We start from the raw sequence: 17699 nt of genomic DNA, 5'->3' as shown, positions 1-17699 counted from the left end.
ACAACAGCTTGAACTATTTACATTTTTCATAATCAAGAGTAAGAGGAAATGATGCTAAGAATTATGTAACCTAGCCAATCTAAAGAATCACATGATTCAAATCCAAAGGCAACTTCAAAGCCACCTCATAAAACCCTGTGCAGAACTTCCCAAGCAGCCAGATGCTAACATGGCAGGAACAGCTTTCACAGCAGCTGGGTCTTGCAAGTAATAGCCAAACGGAAGCAGAAATGCTTCTCTCTGTAAGAAGAATCAACATTTTTGTACTTACTAAAACAGTTATGTTACAAACATGTTTGTATTTTTTTTCCCTCCTCAAAAAATGCTAAGGACTGCACTATCTTATATTACTATAAAATATCTCATCAATGACATAAAAAAAATTTGATAATCAGTTTTCCCAGCATCTGGATCTAACAGCACTGGTTTTAAAAGCTAATGTCGCCCGTGACTTCCTATGCACAGCTGCACGCCACTGTAACAAAGCTGCTCCACCTCCTTTCCCGCATGGCTACGGATAAGGAATTAGCATAAGGAATTTACAGATGCCTTGCAGATCAGGGCTATGGGGCGAAACAAAGAAAAATTCTGCTCTTTGTAGAGTCTGCATAGCTACTTTTATTACTTATTTTGATGACAGACAGGGTTAATGAAGTTCTTGCAGAGAACTCTCCCTTTCCTGGGCTAAATGCCCAAATTCTTGCAGGATTCACAAGACTGTCTATTTAAATTGGGTGCAATTTTATTCCTACAGAGAGGCCTGCACAGAATGTTCTGAGGAGCAACTGGGAACCAACCTTCAAAGTAAACTGGAACTAAACATACAAGTCCTCTAGGACAGGCAGGTCACATTCGCCATTATATTCTGCCCCATATGTAACGATCTTTTATTCTAATAAACTCCAGTTCTGAAGCGCAGACAGAGTAGTATCAGCAGATTACTAAACCCATAAGCTTACTCATACAAACAAAAATCTCCTGTCCTGCCCACCCTGCGTTTCCTTCCCGACCTCCTCTGGCTGCCAAGTCGCTGCATGGATCTTGGATTAATCCCATGTTATGTCTGTTAGCACAGAAATTCACGCGTAGGAGAGCTAGGAAAGCTGGGCTTTGCTTACCAAGAGGACAGCCCCACAGTTTCACTTCCAGTTTCTCGTCCAAGGAATCTCTGCTACGTACCTACCCCAAGGCGACTTCCGGACACGGCTACCTACAGCAGTATACGATCAGGGCCTGAGAACTTCCTCACCACAGAGACATTGGCAGAGTGGAGATAACTTGCCCTGCCTTGGTCTTTTCTTCCCCCAAAATTGAGCTCAATCTTTCAGTTATTTCGCAGTTATTAAATGGCCTTTAAGATAAAGGCCAGTGTCAGAGTGCATGGAACCAAGAATTAACAGACTTTTGAAAATCCCTTTATATTATGTTTTTAAAACGCAGCACTGGTTCCATCTACCACAAGATATCCGTGGGCACAAGCCAAGATGAGACATATTTGGGATAAACTGCTAACGTAATTAAAAGAAAGAAAAAGGAAAGTCCACCTGAGGCACAGAATGCAATCTGGTATGCGGTAATCCACAGTCAAGTAAAATGTAATTTTCCAACCATCCTCAATGATCAGTTTTTCTAGGAGAACATACCTCTAAACATCTGCCAGGGACTAGTTCATCTGCATTCACAGGCAATTCCTTACTGTCAGGTACTTGCATAAATGAGAAATCATAAATATTTACAGTATATCAAAATAAACTACAATATGGTTTACTAACAACAATGCAGATTATGATGAAAGCTTGTTAATACATGTGAATAAAACACTACTACTCATCAACAGAAGTAATTTTGTACTATATATACTTACTGATAATGTAATCTATTTCCCCAAAGCATGAAAAATTTACAAATCCAACAAAATATGTGCACAGCTACCCCCAGCCAGTGAAACAGCAAGAAGCTTGGCAAATGCAAATGCAAAAGGAGAAGAACAAAAATTAAAGAGCAGTGACAGCAAAGGAACAAATTAAGCTAACTTAAAACCAACTAAAACAGCTTACAGAACTAGTAGAAAAATATAAATAAATAGCAAATTATTTGGAAATAACTTAAACTGTAGTATTAAGTATCCAAGCGAGGGTTTGATTTTCTATTTGCTTTTGAGATTAGAGATCCCTAATGGACCAAGATATTTTGTTGCAGGAATTTCTAGTGAAAGAAATATTTATAAAAGCCTTACAGAAAAAAAAAAATGTTTGCCACAATGCTGGAGGTAACAAATCAGATCCATAGTAACAAATCTGGTACTATGGACCCATCAGCTTGGCTAGTATGAAATAACATAAATAAATACAAAATTACTGACTTTTAGTTATATATGGAAGAAGACATTGTAATAATTATTGACTCTTCATCAGCTAATTGATTAGTTAATGACCAATAGATATTTAGAAACTAACTGAGTTCAGGTACTGACAGCAGAGATTGAACAATAAAGCCAAAAATATTTTGCTGCATGAAAGGGTGAAACAGGAACTCTTTTTAGGCTACTATGCAGCAGCAGAAGTCCCGTCTGGTTCAAAGCAAGCTGTGCTGAAACGTCCCCCTAATGAGCCCACTTAATAAGCACAAACCTTTACATTTACAACAGGGCGCACTGCAGGCTCACAAAGAGATTTACAGATGACAGTATTTTCTCCCATTGCTGGGTGGCTGATATTACTCCACAGATGTTACAAGCAGCGAGTGAACACCAGAACTAAAAACAAGCTGACCACAGCCCCAGATGGAGTCAAACATGGGAATGAAACATGTCTGCCCTGATTCCCTGCTTTGCTCTAACCACGAGACAGTATCACCAAATAAATACGTGGATCACCGCAGTGATGTCAGCAGGATCCTGCAGGGATTTAGAGATGTTTGGAAAGCAAAAGAAGTGTGTGGGCAAGGTTTCTAAAAAAACAATAAAGCTGTTTTGATAGAACGAGTTCCCGCAAGTTGACAGAGTTCCCACACTACAGCCAACAGCTGTATAACAACTTGTTTTTTAAAAAGTAAATGTGTGGAAAGGAGGAATATACAGAAGAAAAATAAGGTATCAGAGTAAGCAGAAAATGTTTATTAATGAATATGCAACATCTACCAGTTGGTAAAAGTTCTGCCTGTTTATTCAAAATTCCCGTTACAAGCTTTGTAATGATTCCCCTCCTCAGGGGACAGACAGGAGGACCTTTTCACTCCAAAAAGCAGCCTGTCATCCAAAACCATGAAAACCCAGATGTGCCACCCAAACCTTTCCTTCTTCATTTTCCAGAGCACACATATTCCCCTATATAAGGTGATACACTTTACAGAATTAAACATCTCATCTGTTGACACTCTTTCCTAACTGCATTACTTGTAATACAAGGATTGGATGTTATAGCAAGGAGTATCTGAAAGTATTACCATTTTCTATACAAATTAACACTGCTTAGCCTAAGATTTTAGATATAAAGTTGTAAGTTTAAAGAAATTTTATGTTCATACATACATATTCGAACATCAACCTTACCTTTATTATCAAGCAATAGCAAGCAAAAAAAAAAAAAAAAAAAAAAAAAACTCAATGAATTTCAAATTTGCTAAAGTCCTGAAGAACTAGCATCAAACTTTATGCCAATTCCATCCCATAAATTTGTTGCGAGCCCTCACCGTATACAATTTATAATCAAACTCTTATCCTACAAGAAGTCTGCACTCTAGCAAACCACTGCTCTGGTACAACATCACATTGTCCTCTGCTCTTCTCGAACCCACTTTCCTCATGTATCAGCTACTCTTCTACATTTGTTGCATCCACAGAACACCCAGTATAAATTCTTTGGAAACTTCCTACTTTCAACAAATATACTTTAGTTATGTACATGCTCCCCAGTATTTTGGATTCAAACGTGGAATGGAGACTAAGTAACTTTTCCTTGGAGGATGGAGGCAAGGTTAGGTAGAGGACCTTAACAAGGCGGTGGCTTTTGGAATGGCAGTCCCATTCACCCAGGAGACTTGCTTCACGGGGTTTCTGAAGAGACACAGCAGAGACTGCAAAGCTATTTCACAAGTACAATATTAAAGCCTATGCATGTGGGAGATGCATGATCATCTGCAGTGCAGTGCTGCTGCTCATGGCTAGTACTTAACAGCTACATATCACCAAATCACAGAGTCGATGACCTTGTTTTACCTTTAAACTACAATTTTGTTTTGCAGTAAATCCAGGAGTCAGTATATTACAAAGCGGTTTTCCAAAAATAAACTTCTCTTTGGTATTTTCACGTAGGTCAAAATTTCAGCGAGGAATTCAAGCTCTAAATCCCTACTAGACTATATATACAGCAGCAAAGAAAAACTTGTCTTTGTTCTTACTGCTCCTAATGTTAATAGGATTTTCTGATTCACTTGATAGTAAGCTGACCTGCCAACTTTTTGAGCATCTATTCAGTACAGCCTCACAAACAAGCTATTTCTCAGCCCTGCAATACAGGACTTGCAAGACAATTTTATAAAGCAATGAAGTTAAACACGCTTGTGGCCAGAACAGTACTTATTTAAAGAGAGGGAACATACACTTCAAGAAGGGAAAGAATTTGGGGAATCTTGGGAGGGAATTTTTAAATAGCTCAGACTATTCCAGATCAAATCAAAGTTAAGAGAGAATCCAAAGTCCCAGAAACGTTAACTCACTGCAGAGAGAAAGCAGAAGCAGAACTACCACACTCAGTTCTACAGGTCAAATCCAACCTTTAGAACATGGGAGGCGACAAGCAGGGTTGCTTCGTTACAGCTTCTAGCTACCCTGGGTCCAGTGTGTTACACACTGCATGATGGATGATGATGATTCGCTCCCTGAAGAAATTACATTGAAAATCAGGGCAAAAGCCTACTGGTAACCTGATAGTTAGCCCATGGCAGAATGCGTGCGACATGCTCTCCGCAAAACATACAGCAACATACCTGCAACCACCAGTGTTTTCATACTGCTGCAACAGCACGAAGGAAACAGAACTATGGACAACCAAGTTGGGAATGGAATCAATACCACATCGTGACTGTGGGAACAGAGGCTGTCCTGGTTACTGCCCTAACGGTGATTTAACAGCAGATATAAATTTAAATATTGTCCTGTATAACATATTAGACATTCTCCTAAGAGAAAATACATTCTCCACATCCTCTAGCTGCTTTTCACAAACTCATTAGTACCATTTATGCTGCAGACAAAACAAGCAAGCTAGCATTCAGCTGTCCCAGTTTCAGCTGAACAACAAAATAGATAATGTATTATTTTGCCCAAGTTTGATAAGATTAAATAATTAGTGATTCATTTCAAACTTTACCTCCTTTAGAGTACTACATGTAAACACATGCAAAGAGGTTGTTTAAACACACACACAAAACACCAAAGCTGTCACACCCTCTGCTAGCCCAGATTTCCCTTTCACTTAAGCTCTCCTAGCTGACCAGCTTCTCACAAGTCACAGGAAAGACACTAACAGGTTCTCGTGCCAATCCCAGAAACCCTAAAATAAAGCTGACAAATGGCAGGAAGGAACCTCCGAGACTTTGTGCTGCGGCCACGCTATGCGGGACGGAAGGCTCCCATCCCCCAGACTGCTGATCTGCCATCAGTCCTCAAAGTCCCCATACAAGGCTGTTCCTGTTTTAAGAAAACGTAGAACAGTGAAACTCCAAAGGCTTCAAAAGGTTTATCTAGCTGCAAATAAGATGATAGGGAAGGTAGGGAAAAGACAGGCTGCTCTAAGACACGCAGAAGTATTTTTGTTGTTGGCCTTGTTACTGATGGGATGAATGATGCTGAAGCAGTGAATAATTGATCTATCTACCCTGCAAATAAAGTCCTCATTTCTTTCATTACCCCTCTGACATTTTTCTAATTCATAAGCAAACAGAATACTGAGGGTTTTTTATGAAGAAAGAAGAAAATTGTAAGCCAACAGCACACAAAGCAATCTAAGAAAACTGGCTAAATCTTTGAAAACAGTAAGCACAGTATTAAGAGGCAGGAGTACAGTATGCAATACCAGAAGGGTTACAAGGCTGCTTGTCCATGACAATGAATCATGGTTTACCTTTGGGAAGAAAGAAAAGTGTAACTAGAACACTAGCTCCTTGGGGGACTTATTAGATCCTCAAAGAGTCATCACAGATGCTGAAACCTGCTTTTGTAGCAGAAGCTTCATCTTACAAATATACAACAGAAAAGCATAAAAGAAGAAAACCCAGTAGATTGCATTTCAAAATTCACAGAGAATGAAAGAAAGAGAATTCAATACTAGAATATGCAGCCTGTCTGGCCTCACCTATCCTGTACTTTCCAGAAAACTTCCTACCATACTACTACTTGAAGAGCTAGTGACAGCATGAGCTCTAGTGCAATCAGGAACGTACCCAGAACCTGGGCTTGCAGGAACCAACAACCCATCAGATCATGCTGCTGCAGTAACACTGATGGTAGTAAAAGAAGCGAGGGAAGGGCCACTTCAAGAAGAAAGAATTTCAGTGCAGGGCGATGACCTAATTCTCTCTTTTTATAAACCTACTGAAACCTTACAGAGCTGGAACAAATTTTTGCTTTAAGTTAAAACTGACAATCAGAGTAAAACTGTAACAAAATCAAGTCAGCCATCCCTCTCCACTGAAGGATCCTGGAATCCCAACCCTCCCCTAGGTAGCTGTGTGTTCACAAATATAACAACAGTTTGACAGAGGATCCTAAGCTTGTTGTAGTGAAATATGATCCAGAAGCACTGCAAATTTATCCTGCACCAGGAAGAATGTTTTCTGTTGTTTAAAGATTGCTTTTTGCTTTAAGGCTTAGTAATCAGTTATATCAATAGACAACCAAAAGTGTTATACATTATTTGCAGCAATTTTGACTTAAATAGCTGCAACATGATTAACAGTCTTTTCTTTAGAGAGAATTACTGCAAGTTTTCCCCTCTCCTTTCAGTAGTTTGCACACAAAATACTTAAAAATAGGTCATCACTGTCACATTAAAGAAATAACCAGGTAGACAAAAAGAAATTCCAATAAATAATTCACAGAGTAAGTTATGGCATACCTTAATATATCAAAAACTAAGAGCAAACACAGGTAAAGAACTGTACCCAACACTGTTTACCCTTGGATAGTAAAGTTCTTACAACTGACATAGTGTTATAAATTGAGTAACTGACCTGTAAGGAAGTAAGGCGCTCAAGAGAGTTAAAAATTACCCTATAAATACCATAAAGATTAACAGATTTGTAATACCCACCCAAGAAGCACTTACTCTAAGTAGAATGATTATGAAAACACAGCGAGAATATTTACTACATAATACTGACTTTAGTATACACAGACCGCCACAAAAGGCGGCACTGGTTCTTAATATAGTGACAGCTGAAAGTCACCATTTAGATTTCCACACTGATTAAAGGGTAACAGGCAGACGCATGCAGTTGTGATTTATTTGCTGCTTTGGAGTACATTCATATATTTAAAATAGAGCAAAACACTTTTCAGGGCTGTTTTTCCCCTCTAGTTTAACATTTTTTTGGTTTTTCCCATTTTTAAGTTTTGCGTAGCTCACTGATGGAAGGATTATTGAAACACTGGCAGCACAGGAGCGCAAGCAGAACTCCCCGAATGACAGAGGACGGGAACGCGAGCGTTCCACAGGTTTGATAATGTCTGTTCTAGCCAAAGTCTCTATTGTTTGGGGGAAAGAAATGTCAAGTAACTACAACTTTTCTTCTTGCCCCCTCACTATACTGACATGCACGTGCCCTGCGAACCAGCACCCAGCAGGAACTCTCCAAGACAGTCTTGACATTCACAACGTTTCTCATGCAAGAAACGCAAAAGAGTGCCACAAGGACAAAAAGCGCTCCTTTTCAGGGTGGCAAAGACCAGTGTACAAGAGGGTAAGAACAGGACCGAGGTGACAATTTAAATTCCCCAAAGGAATCATATTAAATTCACTGCGAAGTTGCAATCCGTCCCATAGGTCAACGTTCCCCAATCATGTCACAAGTTGTACCATCTACAGTGATTCTGATCTCCAATTCAATGGCTTAAAATTCACTAGGTCAAAAAAAAGTTACTGCCCAGTAGGGAAGACAGTTGGATCTAAAGAAAGAAGAAAAACTGCAACTTGCGTCATCCGGTGCCGCGTGAGCCAGGAGCTAGCTGCCGATTCAGAAGCAGGCACCGAGAAGCAGCAACACGGACGAGGCCACTCGGCTCCGCTACCCGGTGCTCGTCCCTTCACACGTTCGCACCCGCACCAGCCCTCAAAGAGGGCAATCTGAACTGTCCAGCACCAATTCTTCCTGTCAGCGTGGATTTAAAGTTCCGTTTCACGGACACCGGGAGTCTTCAGCGGGCGGGCGGTATTTCCGCCTCAGAACAAGTGGGCTTCTCAAAGCTCCCAGACCGAACGACAAAAGTAACAGGAGAGCAGTAACTGTCACCGAGCTCTGCAGAACGAGAGGCTCGCAAGCCCTCCCGCGGGCGCGCACAGCACCTGCTCAGGCGGCTTCGCGCCGGGCGGCGGGGCGCGGGCTCCTCCGCTCCGCTCCGCTCCGCTCCCGACCGCTGCGACGGCACCGCGCCAGGCGAGGGCAAGGCGCCGCGCTCCCACGCGGCGCAGCAAAGCGGGCGGCCTCCGCAGAACGCCCGCGGCACCCGCCAGCGCCCGCGCCCCGGCCCCGGCCCCGGCCCCGGGGCGAGGCGGGATGCTGAGCCGACGGGCGCCCCGGCGCCGCGCCGCGCCAGCTCCCTCGGCTCTCTCCCGGCCATGCCCACGCGCGCGCGCCACTGGAATTAGGACCAAAACCGGTCCAATAATTCGATAAAACGGCAGCAAATTCTCAACTCCCTTCCTGAAAAGCCAGTGCACTAACCCAGCACGTTTGGCACCAGGTCCTGTCCAAGGACACGGAGGTATTTTGATTCATCACACGATAAACTTACTCAGATGAATGGCTAGAGTCTGGGACTGAAAATCTAGAGTTACTCAAAGCAAAAATACGGAAATTTTAAGTGCCTAGTGATTATAATGTATCAGTTCACTGTCCAGAAAAATCTAATAGTGAGGAAACAACCATAAGGGAAAAAACTTTAACTACAGAAGCTTCTTTATTTAAAAAATATATATAAACCTGCCATCTTCTGCATTTTCGTCAAAGTTACGCCTCACATTCAGACACACCATAACTACTGACTATGTTTTACCCTTGAAACAGCATATCCAGTTCGTACAGATTCTGATCTAAAAGTCAGTTCATGGAGTTCTGTGCATTAAACCCATTTTCGAAACAACAGTACAATTCTTCTATCATCTTGAAATGTTACCAGAAAAAAATTAATTATAAGAAAAATAATTTAGGCCTTTCGTATTTGTTCTTTTTGGAACTTCATTGTGTTTTGACTGTTTCAAAAAAGTGGATTTGTACATGCTTCCTTGATAGCTTCCATGTTATCTGACCTTGCTGTGTAATACAAAAGCAGAACAGACAATGCCACCTTATTCTGACAACATGCAGTCGAGTCCAAAGAAGTAATTCATGAAGTATCTGCAAATTATTAGCGTCACTAATGAAGCACGAGCCGCACTCTGGGTGAGGATTATGCTGTCCTAACCTGACACAGGCAAGATTTAAAAGAGAGGGGAAAAAAAAGAAAAAAGAAAAAAGAGAGAGAATTTATAGCCTGTAATTCTAAATTTATTTCTTCTTTTAAAAAGTAGAGATTTAACTAACGTATTCTGACTTGTAAATAAAAATCTGAGGTTTCAACAGTGCTTTGGATTATAAAGTTCCTAGAGTCTTATTCACTTATACGATTTGATTTCAAATACTCCATTGTCAGTTCACTTAAACATATAACAGGAAACTCAAATTTGACTAGAAGGCTGTATTATATTATTACTGGTTTTGTACGGAAACCTCTTCAGAAGTAAGAGGCTAAGGGGAAGTTTTTCTCTCTCCCATCTGCAACAGGCAGCTGTTCGTTGCCTGGAATCTATGATAGCAGACACTTAAAGTAGCACCAGGCTAAAGTAAAACTTTGCACACAATTTTCAGTGTCAGTACAATTTAAAAAATTACATGTCTCATTCATTGCATCATGCCATGTGATAAATCAAATCATATGATTAAACACTGGAAGCTAAACAATAATGAACTTCAATTTTTTTTTAATTAAAAATAGGAATAGCTTGTTTCTGAAACATTCTAAAATGTATTAGAATGCAACTCAAGAGACTTCTCACATATGCAGAGCTATGACACTTACTGTAAGTCTAGATGTTTAAATACTTAGCAGAGCTTAAAAATTGAAATAATTTTGATCCAATCTAAAATGCATATAAAAATAATCCCAGATAGGAAAAGATCTACTTATCTATATAGAGATTTGATAGCTTCACAGACTGCTCCATTTGAACCACTTTTAAGAATAACTCCCCGTTTTTCTCCTTTCAAATAAAGCCAAGCTTACAAGTTCTAGACCTGCCCACCTAGTCATTTCGCTTGCAAAGAACCTCCCTCCGCTCCCCCATTTCCAGCTGATGAAAGATAGCTTCCAAATCTGGCTTTAAAACAAAACAAAAATCCTTTAAGGAAGTTTCAAATACGTATTTTGGAGGACTTAATTTCCTACATAATTTAGACATACTGCAGCAATCTCAATATGCTGAAAAAAACCTAAGCCTTTAAACTGGATTTTGCATGCAAGTTCCTGAAATTAAATAAATAAATAAAGAGAGACCAATCTTACCTCTCTCTTTCAACATGTTTTTGTCCCATCTCCTAGATAGTATTTTTTTCTCCTTTCAACTTCAGATGAAAATCCAAAGTGCACCATGGAATTTAGAAATGGAAGAGACCTATTACATCACAGCCAATGTGCTCCTCAGCCAACAGCCTAGGACTCCCTGAAGAGCATCCTTCGCAGCTTTGTCTGGCCCCAAACTCAACACCAGTGGGGATCCCACCACTTCCTTTGGGAAGCCTATTTCAGGGGCTGCTGCACTTCACGTTAGTAAATCCATGCTGATATCCAATGTATTGCTATTCCTTCATGCATCCTCTCTCCGTTTCACTGCTCAAGAGTCAGGATCCAATATAGCAGAATACAGGTTAAGCGCCCAAAGTATTAAAAAAGGGGGGCACTAGCAGTCTGTACCGCTTTCTGTGGTCTGGATGCCTTTAAAGATAGCGATTTTTAAGAGGCAAATGCTGCATCATATACCTATATAACTTACTGGACTTCGTCATCATTTTTAATTTGCTCTCTAGTCTAGAGACAGTATGATAACTGTCACAGGAATTCTAGAAATGCACTCTAACATCTGCACCAAGCAATGTATACGGGCAGACCACTGAATCAGGAATACGGATTCTTCCCAGCACGCTGGCGCAAGCCCGAGCCCCTTCGGGCTGAGCCTCCCAAGAGAGCTGTGCGTGGCCGTTGACCGCACCTAGCCCGACTCCCCCCAGACTCCTCCTCGTCCCTCCTTTGCATCTGTCCTTTGATCCCTTTGTAGAGCAATTCCTCGCTGGGGAAAGGCGTAGCTAGGGAAAACAGCAATCGCCCTTTCAGCAGCACAAGGTAAACTGGTTCAACTCCCTTGCTTAACCAAACCATTTCCCCCCCCCCCCTTAGTTTTATGTCAGTTTACTCTGCTGAACCAGCTCCCTAGAAGGCAGATGAGAGCCAGCACAGGCACAGGGCAAACAGAGAAAGTAAGAGAAACCATCCCTTTTGGCAGCATCAAGCTGTTACATCAGCTCAGCCATCTAGTCATTCTGCGTGATGTTGAGACATATCAAACCTTCCTAACTCTGTTATCCTCAGTTTTCAGATAAACTATTCTTATCTTTTAAGGCACTTAAAGATCTACTGATAAAAAGCACGAGGAACTTGCTCAGTACTTGCATGTGCTTGTACTATAAACTTTGCAAAAGAAGGCTGCGTAATATAAACACATTAGAGCTAATGGGACTTAATAACAGAAGAAACTATTTTGAAGGCATTCGTCTCTAAAAGACCAAAGTTTTAATTTTATCCATTTCAGATAACCTTTAGCTTTCATATGATTTTATTCTGGGAAAAGCCACTTCTTTTTCAAGTGTTCAACTCAGTAATGCAAAGATGTACTTAAAATATTCTTATTTTCCTCTACCGCCATGCCTGTCTTTTAACCAACAGCAGAGCAGCTTGCCATTTCCACATCAAAAGTCTTATTTTGGGGGCCTTGGTGATGAATAGTATCAATGCAAACGAATTATTTTTCAAGAGCGTGAATGCTTATTGTTTGCTTTCAATATTTCAAGATGTTTTTGGTGCACAGAGAAGCGGAAATAAAAGGCAATTTAAATAGAGTAATGTCAGATTTCTAGATCATTCCCAAAGTACCTGTCTCCAAACATTAGGATATCAAACAAATGGCTAACTGAACCTAGAGAACTCTTAGTCTGGCAAGCAGATATGTAACAGACAAACCTTACATATCCTATCATGTTTAGGCAGCAATGGACAGAATCTCTTGGACTTGCTCCTCAAAAACATATAGATACACCAATCTAAGTGCGTGTGTGTGCGCGCGCGTATATATAGCACTACTATCTCTAAATAAGTTTGTTTCACGGACACGTCTAACTGTGTCCGATTCATATTACACATTGGAACATTTTTCATGAACTCTGTCCTTTAGGATCCTAAACATTATAATGAAGCTACTCACTGCCAAAAGCAGCTGAAAGTGTTTTCACAAGCAGAAACATAATGCCTAGAAACAAGCTGCAAGCCATTAGTAACAAGTTTTTTCAAATCAAATGTCTTCATATACTGAGAACAGCATTTTAAACCAGTTTCTTACAGCCAGCACCTATCTCCTATCAGCATCTAGCTACTCCTCTTCTTCAGCATGTTGTAATAGGATGGATGGCATCATGTAATAGTGGTCACTGCTTGTCATAGACTTCTCGCTCTTAACCTGGATATAAAGACATATACCACAAAATTTCCTATGAACAGCCCAGCAGAGTATCTGGACAGATGCATACTGAATTAATCATCATAGTCTACAAAAAAGGTAGAATAGACTGGTTAGGTCATTTTCAAAGACAAATGCAGGAGTTTTTCTCAGAGCAAGAATGGATACTCATGATTCCCTTAATTCTGTGCTCAAAACCATAATAGCATCATGGCTGCTTTCCATCTAGATGAATGTTGAATTCTAGTAATACTACATATTAGAATATTATAAGAATACTAAAGAATACTAAACAACTTCTAAAATGAGGTTCCATTTATTTATTTTTCTCATTAGCCAAAGATAAAGGCAATTTTTATCACTTTTTTTTTGCCATGAATGTTCTCTTCCATAAGAAGAGCATCTAAGAAAAGTGAATTAGAAGAACAAAAGTTAGAAAACACAAGTCTAGCTACTAAACCCATTTTCTGTAACACTGGGTATCCTAACTGGACTTTCACTTAAGAAAAAAGCAAAAGTCAATCTCAGGTGTTAGAATGATGACCACTTCTATCATTAATTTCTTGGCATCTTCATCTGTTACTTCCCCCTCACTTCCAGCTACAATAGACATTTTCTTACTTTAGATTTAGTATGAATACATTTGATTTTTATCGCCTGCCCCACTTGCTGGCTACTGCAATTCATAATGTCTAGTTCGTATTGCCATTTTTTTTGTTAAGCATGTGTTTTCCATAGCTTTGAGCTTAAATGTAATTGGCAATACATAAAGTAGGAAGAGATGTAAAGTACATCCACTAATCCATCTCCTACGTAGAGAGTGTTCTGAAGATGTGTACAAGGTGAATTTGTTAAGTTATCCCCATTTTACAGCTAAGAAAGCAGAAATGTATAAGATCACGTATGTCAGCTCCTATCTCCATGCCAAAATCAAAACGCTCGCTTTATTCTGAGTAAGTAATTAATAGTAGATCTTTCAGCATGCAAAAAGCTTTCTAAAAACCATTAAAGGGATCTTCAGACAAAAGTAAGGTCTGAATGAAGTCAGAAAGCATGCTGCAAGGTAAATCTCAGGGTTTCAACGTTTTTTTCTTCAGCACAGCCTCCATTACCAGGAGCAATGAAAAGAGTCAATACAGGCTCAATAACTTCAATATATGTATAAGTTTTATATATTAACATAAAAACTTGCCATAAAAGGTAGGTACCACAAAATATGTCAGGTTCCCAGCACGAGTTTAAAGTCTGACTTATTCAGCTTCACTTCTTTTTCTCACAAAATGCTTACTAAATAATTCGAAGAAATGTATTAAAACTCGTATTCCAATTATGCGTCCTTCCTCTCTCATAAAGCACACACTCGTCAAGAAACAGAATTCCAGAGGTAGGAGGGAAACAAAACAAACAGAAGTGTTTTATATGCACAGAAAACATTGATTCTGTTCAGACACGTTCCTCTTGAGGTGGTAACAGTCATATTCAGTCTAAAAAAAATCTCACTTCCCAAAGAAGATGCTCCTCTTCCAATATAATAACAGTTCCTCTCCTCCCAACCCCAGCTTTTAAAGCATCCAAGTCATAAAGCCATTGGAGACAGGGCAGCAACATTCACATCTAAGACAAGCGCCTCTCTCTTTTCTTTTTCCTTTTTTTTTTTTTTTTTTTTTTTTTTTGCTGTTGCTTGAAAGAATATGACTGTCACAGAGAATGTCGACAGGAAAAAGTAACAGCGGAAAGAGTTTTGACTTGATGTCAAGAGAAGTATCAAAATATGAAAACAGTACAAATGCTGCAAGTTAAACAGTTGCCTACAATGATTCACAAAAATTCATTTTTAAAGGAGACACAGAAATGACAGCAAGACATTCGTAACGTGTCAGGAACTTGCATCACTGGACTTCTAATTGTTACAGTATTTCCCATCAAATTACTTGTACTGCAACAATGCCACAGGCAATTATCACTGGCAGAAATACTGTGTGTGTGTGTGAACAGACAAACAGATGGAGCTCACAAGTCCACCATTATTCTCAACAAGTATCTATCACACTCAGAAGTGAGTAACATGTTGCAGAAAATAGTATTTTGGAATTCAACTCAAACAACACGTATCTCTAGAAAGCAATGCTGTAATCCCTAAAGCACTGGTTTTATTTCAGACTTTCTATTTTTTAAAGATAACAGAAAATAAAGCACTCTAAGAATATGTACGCTCCTCTCCCATAAAGTGCTCAGGAGGACATCAGGAGCTGGCAGACAAAGAGATGAAAAATAAGAAACATCTAAAGAAAAGTTCTCAAACTACAGTCTGGAGACTCCCAAAGAATGGTAAAGTTCCCTTCACGAACCACAAGAACCCCAAAAGCACAAGGAATCTCATAGAAGAGATGAGGAAAAACCGTATATAAAGGGCATAGCGGGCCTATTCCATACGGCAGTGTCACTTAGTGTGACACGCAGCAGGAGCTCGTTTGGGAGCCCCTAAGCCAAGGCACGTGTGTTTGGCTGCACTACTGTTTTTAATGTTAAAAAAGAAAGAAAGAAAGAAACTGTTTTTAATGTTAAAAAAGAAAAGAAAGAAAGAAAGAAAGAAGAGCTATAACACACCAAACCACACAAAACTAAATAGTCCTGTTTTAGAGCATTTTAACTTTGCTTAAATCTTAAAACAGTGCTGCATAACCCCACCTCTCTGCAAAGACACCAAGCGAGATCCACATTCGCCCTAAGGTGGACGACGCTGCAGCGTGTTGCTCCCTTCGCCCAGGCACGTGCGAGCCCCCGGGCGAGCGCCCCGGGCCCGGCCCGGCCCGGCCCGGCCCCCCGCGCCGCCGCCGGGCCGCCCCCGCGGAGCCCCGGCCCGCCCGAGCGGAGCCCCGGCCCGCCCGAGCGGCCCGGCCGCGGCCGCCGCCGCCTGCCCGCGCCGCCGCGGGCACACCCCCGGCGCGGCCCGCGGCCCTCCCCGCCGGCCCCGCGCCCGGCGCGGCGCGGCGCGGCGCGGCCCCGGGCGGCCCTTACCTGCGAGCGGCGGCGCGGGCGCAGCGCCCCGCGGCCGGCAGCGCGGGCGCCCCAGCCGGCGGCGGCCCCGAGCCCCGCTCCGAGCGAGCGGCGCCGCGTCCCGCACACAACTTCGCCGCGCGCTCCCGCCGCGCGCGCCCGCGCCCAGCCCGCCGCGTGCGCGCGCGCGCGCCCCGCCGCCGCCGCCGCCCCCCCCACTCACCCGGCCCGGCCGTCCTGGGGCGGGGGGCGGGGGCGCGCGCGGGCACGCGCGCTCGCGGCTGCCACGCAGGCCGGGCGGCGCGGGAGCGCGCGCGGCGGGGCGGCGCCGGGCGCTGCCGCCGCCGCTGCCGCCCGCGGGCCTCCCCCGCCGCGCGGGGCCGCGCCGCAGGGCCCGGCCCGGCCCGGCGCGGCCCGGCGCGGCCGCAGAGCGCCCGGAGCCCGCCCGACGCGAGCTCGGCGCCCCCGGCCCCCGCGGCGCGCCTGTACCTGCGCCGCTCTGACTTCCGTTTTAACTTGCGGGTTTTTCCAGGTCCTGAGATGAGTCACAGCAAAAGCAAAAGCAGCCGGGCCCTCCCCCCGCGCCGCTCGGGCCTTTCCTCCCCGGAAAAGCAGCGCTGCCAGCGCCTCGCGTGTCAGAAGAAATGCCCGCGTCCTTCCCGAAAACTGCGCGCTGCGCGCTTGCAAACTTTCCCATTTTTAACTTAAGCTTCTGCTTTCTCACTGACGATCCCCGGGGTTAGCCCCTTCCGCCGCTGCGGTGAACACCGACTGCGCGGTGGCGGCGACAGAGCTGCAAACGAGCTGCAGCAATGGCAAAACTTCACAGCGAAGACTTTTCTTCACAGTATTTTCATTTCTCTTTCGCTGATGCGTTTACGTAACGTTAACTGTGGGGACACATAATGAGGTGCCCGGGCCTGCAAAGACGCACGCTGAGCGTTCCCGGCAGCAGGAGCAGTCACAACGTAATAGCAGGAGTCGCATGTCTAAAGCAAAGCATGTGACTTTTTTGCAGGAATCGAGGTCTAAATGGGTCTAGATCTTACGAATTCAGAATTGCTATCTTTTATAAATGGAGACAGGCATTACCACCCTTAGTGTACTTAAGTCTAAATTCAACAGTATTTTTTACCAGTGAAGAAAAACCCATAACTGAACTTACCAATGAATAAAAGCAAAACTTAACAGCTCTCATTTGTCCAAACTGGACGAAAGGCATACAGTTACAACAGCTTATCTGATAAGAAATATTTGTGATTGCTCATATTTTGTCAATTTTTGTAATCCAAGGCCTTGCTACAGCAGACAAGGTTTGCTGGCATGGCTGCAAACCAGCCTAGTGCCGAGATCCTATCACAGCAAAAAAGCACTAGCGCCAGCTTACAACTTGTACCGGTTCAGCACATGAAACAAGCTCTGCAAGCACAAGCACTTTGTGCTAGTGTAACTTCATTTCTGCTAGGACTGTTGCCAAATAAGAAAGAATACAATTTAAAAAAATCCTCTAACCAGCCCTGTTTAATTGGTGTAAGCCGTTACCGTGGAGCTGACTGGAACGGCGACCTACAAGGGACGGCGGCCGCTGGCAGGCAAGAGGGAGTTCAAGTCAGCCTCCTTCACTAGAACCAAAGAGGGGCGACCAGAACAAAATCCCTCGGCACC

At 42.6% G+C, this 17699-nt stretch overlaps 1 protein-coding gene across 7 annotated transcripts in view; it reads right to left on the bottom strand.

Moving 5' to 3' along the window:
* NEK6 (NIMA related kinase 6) overlaps nt 1-17699 on the bottom strand; it is a 143761-nt gene that overhangs the window by 60794 nt on the left and 65268 nt on the right. For 2 of the 7 annotated variants that reach the window (XM_062591083.1, XM_062591090.1), the window contains exon 1: nt 16524-16622. The exons of 2 other annotated variants lie outside the window; for them this stretch is intronic. The gene's annotated coding sequence lies outside the window, so the exon portion shown is untranslated. Of the gene's footprint in view, nt 1-15725; nt 15818-16055; nt 16110-16257; nt 16321-16523; nt 16623-17699 lie in introns of those variants that run through there. 3 more of the 7 variants (XM_062591086.1, XM_062591084.1, XM_062591085.1) reach the window with 3 other exon arrangements.

The sequence above is a fragment of the Rhea pennata genome, chromosome 18 (genome assembly GCF_028389875.1).
Source record: "Rhea pennata isolate bPtePen1 chromosome 18, bPtePen1.pri, whole genome shotgun sequence".
NCBI classification, from domain to species: Eukaryota; Metazoa; Chordata; class Aves; order Rheiformes; family Rheidae; genus Rhea; species Rhea pennata.
Note: the sequence above shows the minus strand (reverse complement) of the source record. Positions and strands in the feature narration are given on the sequence as shown.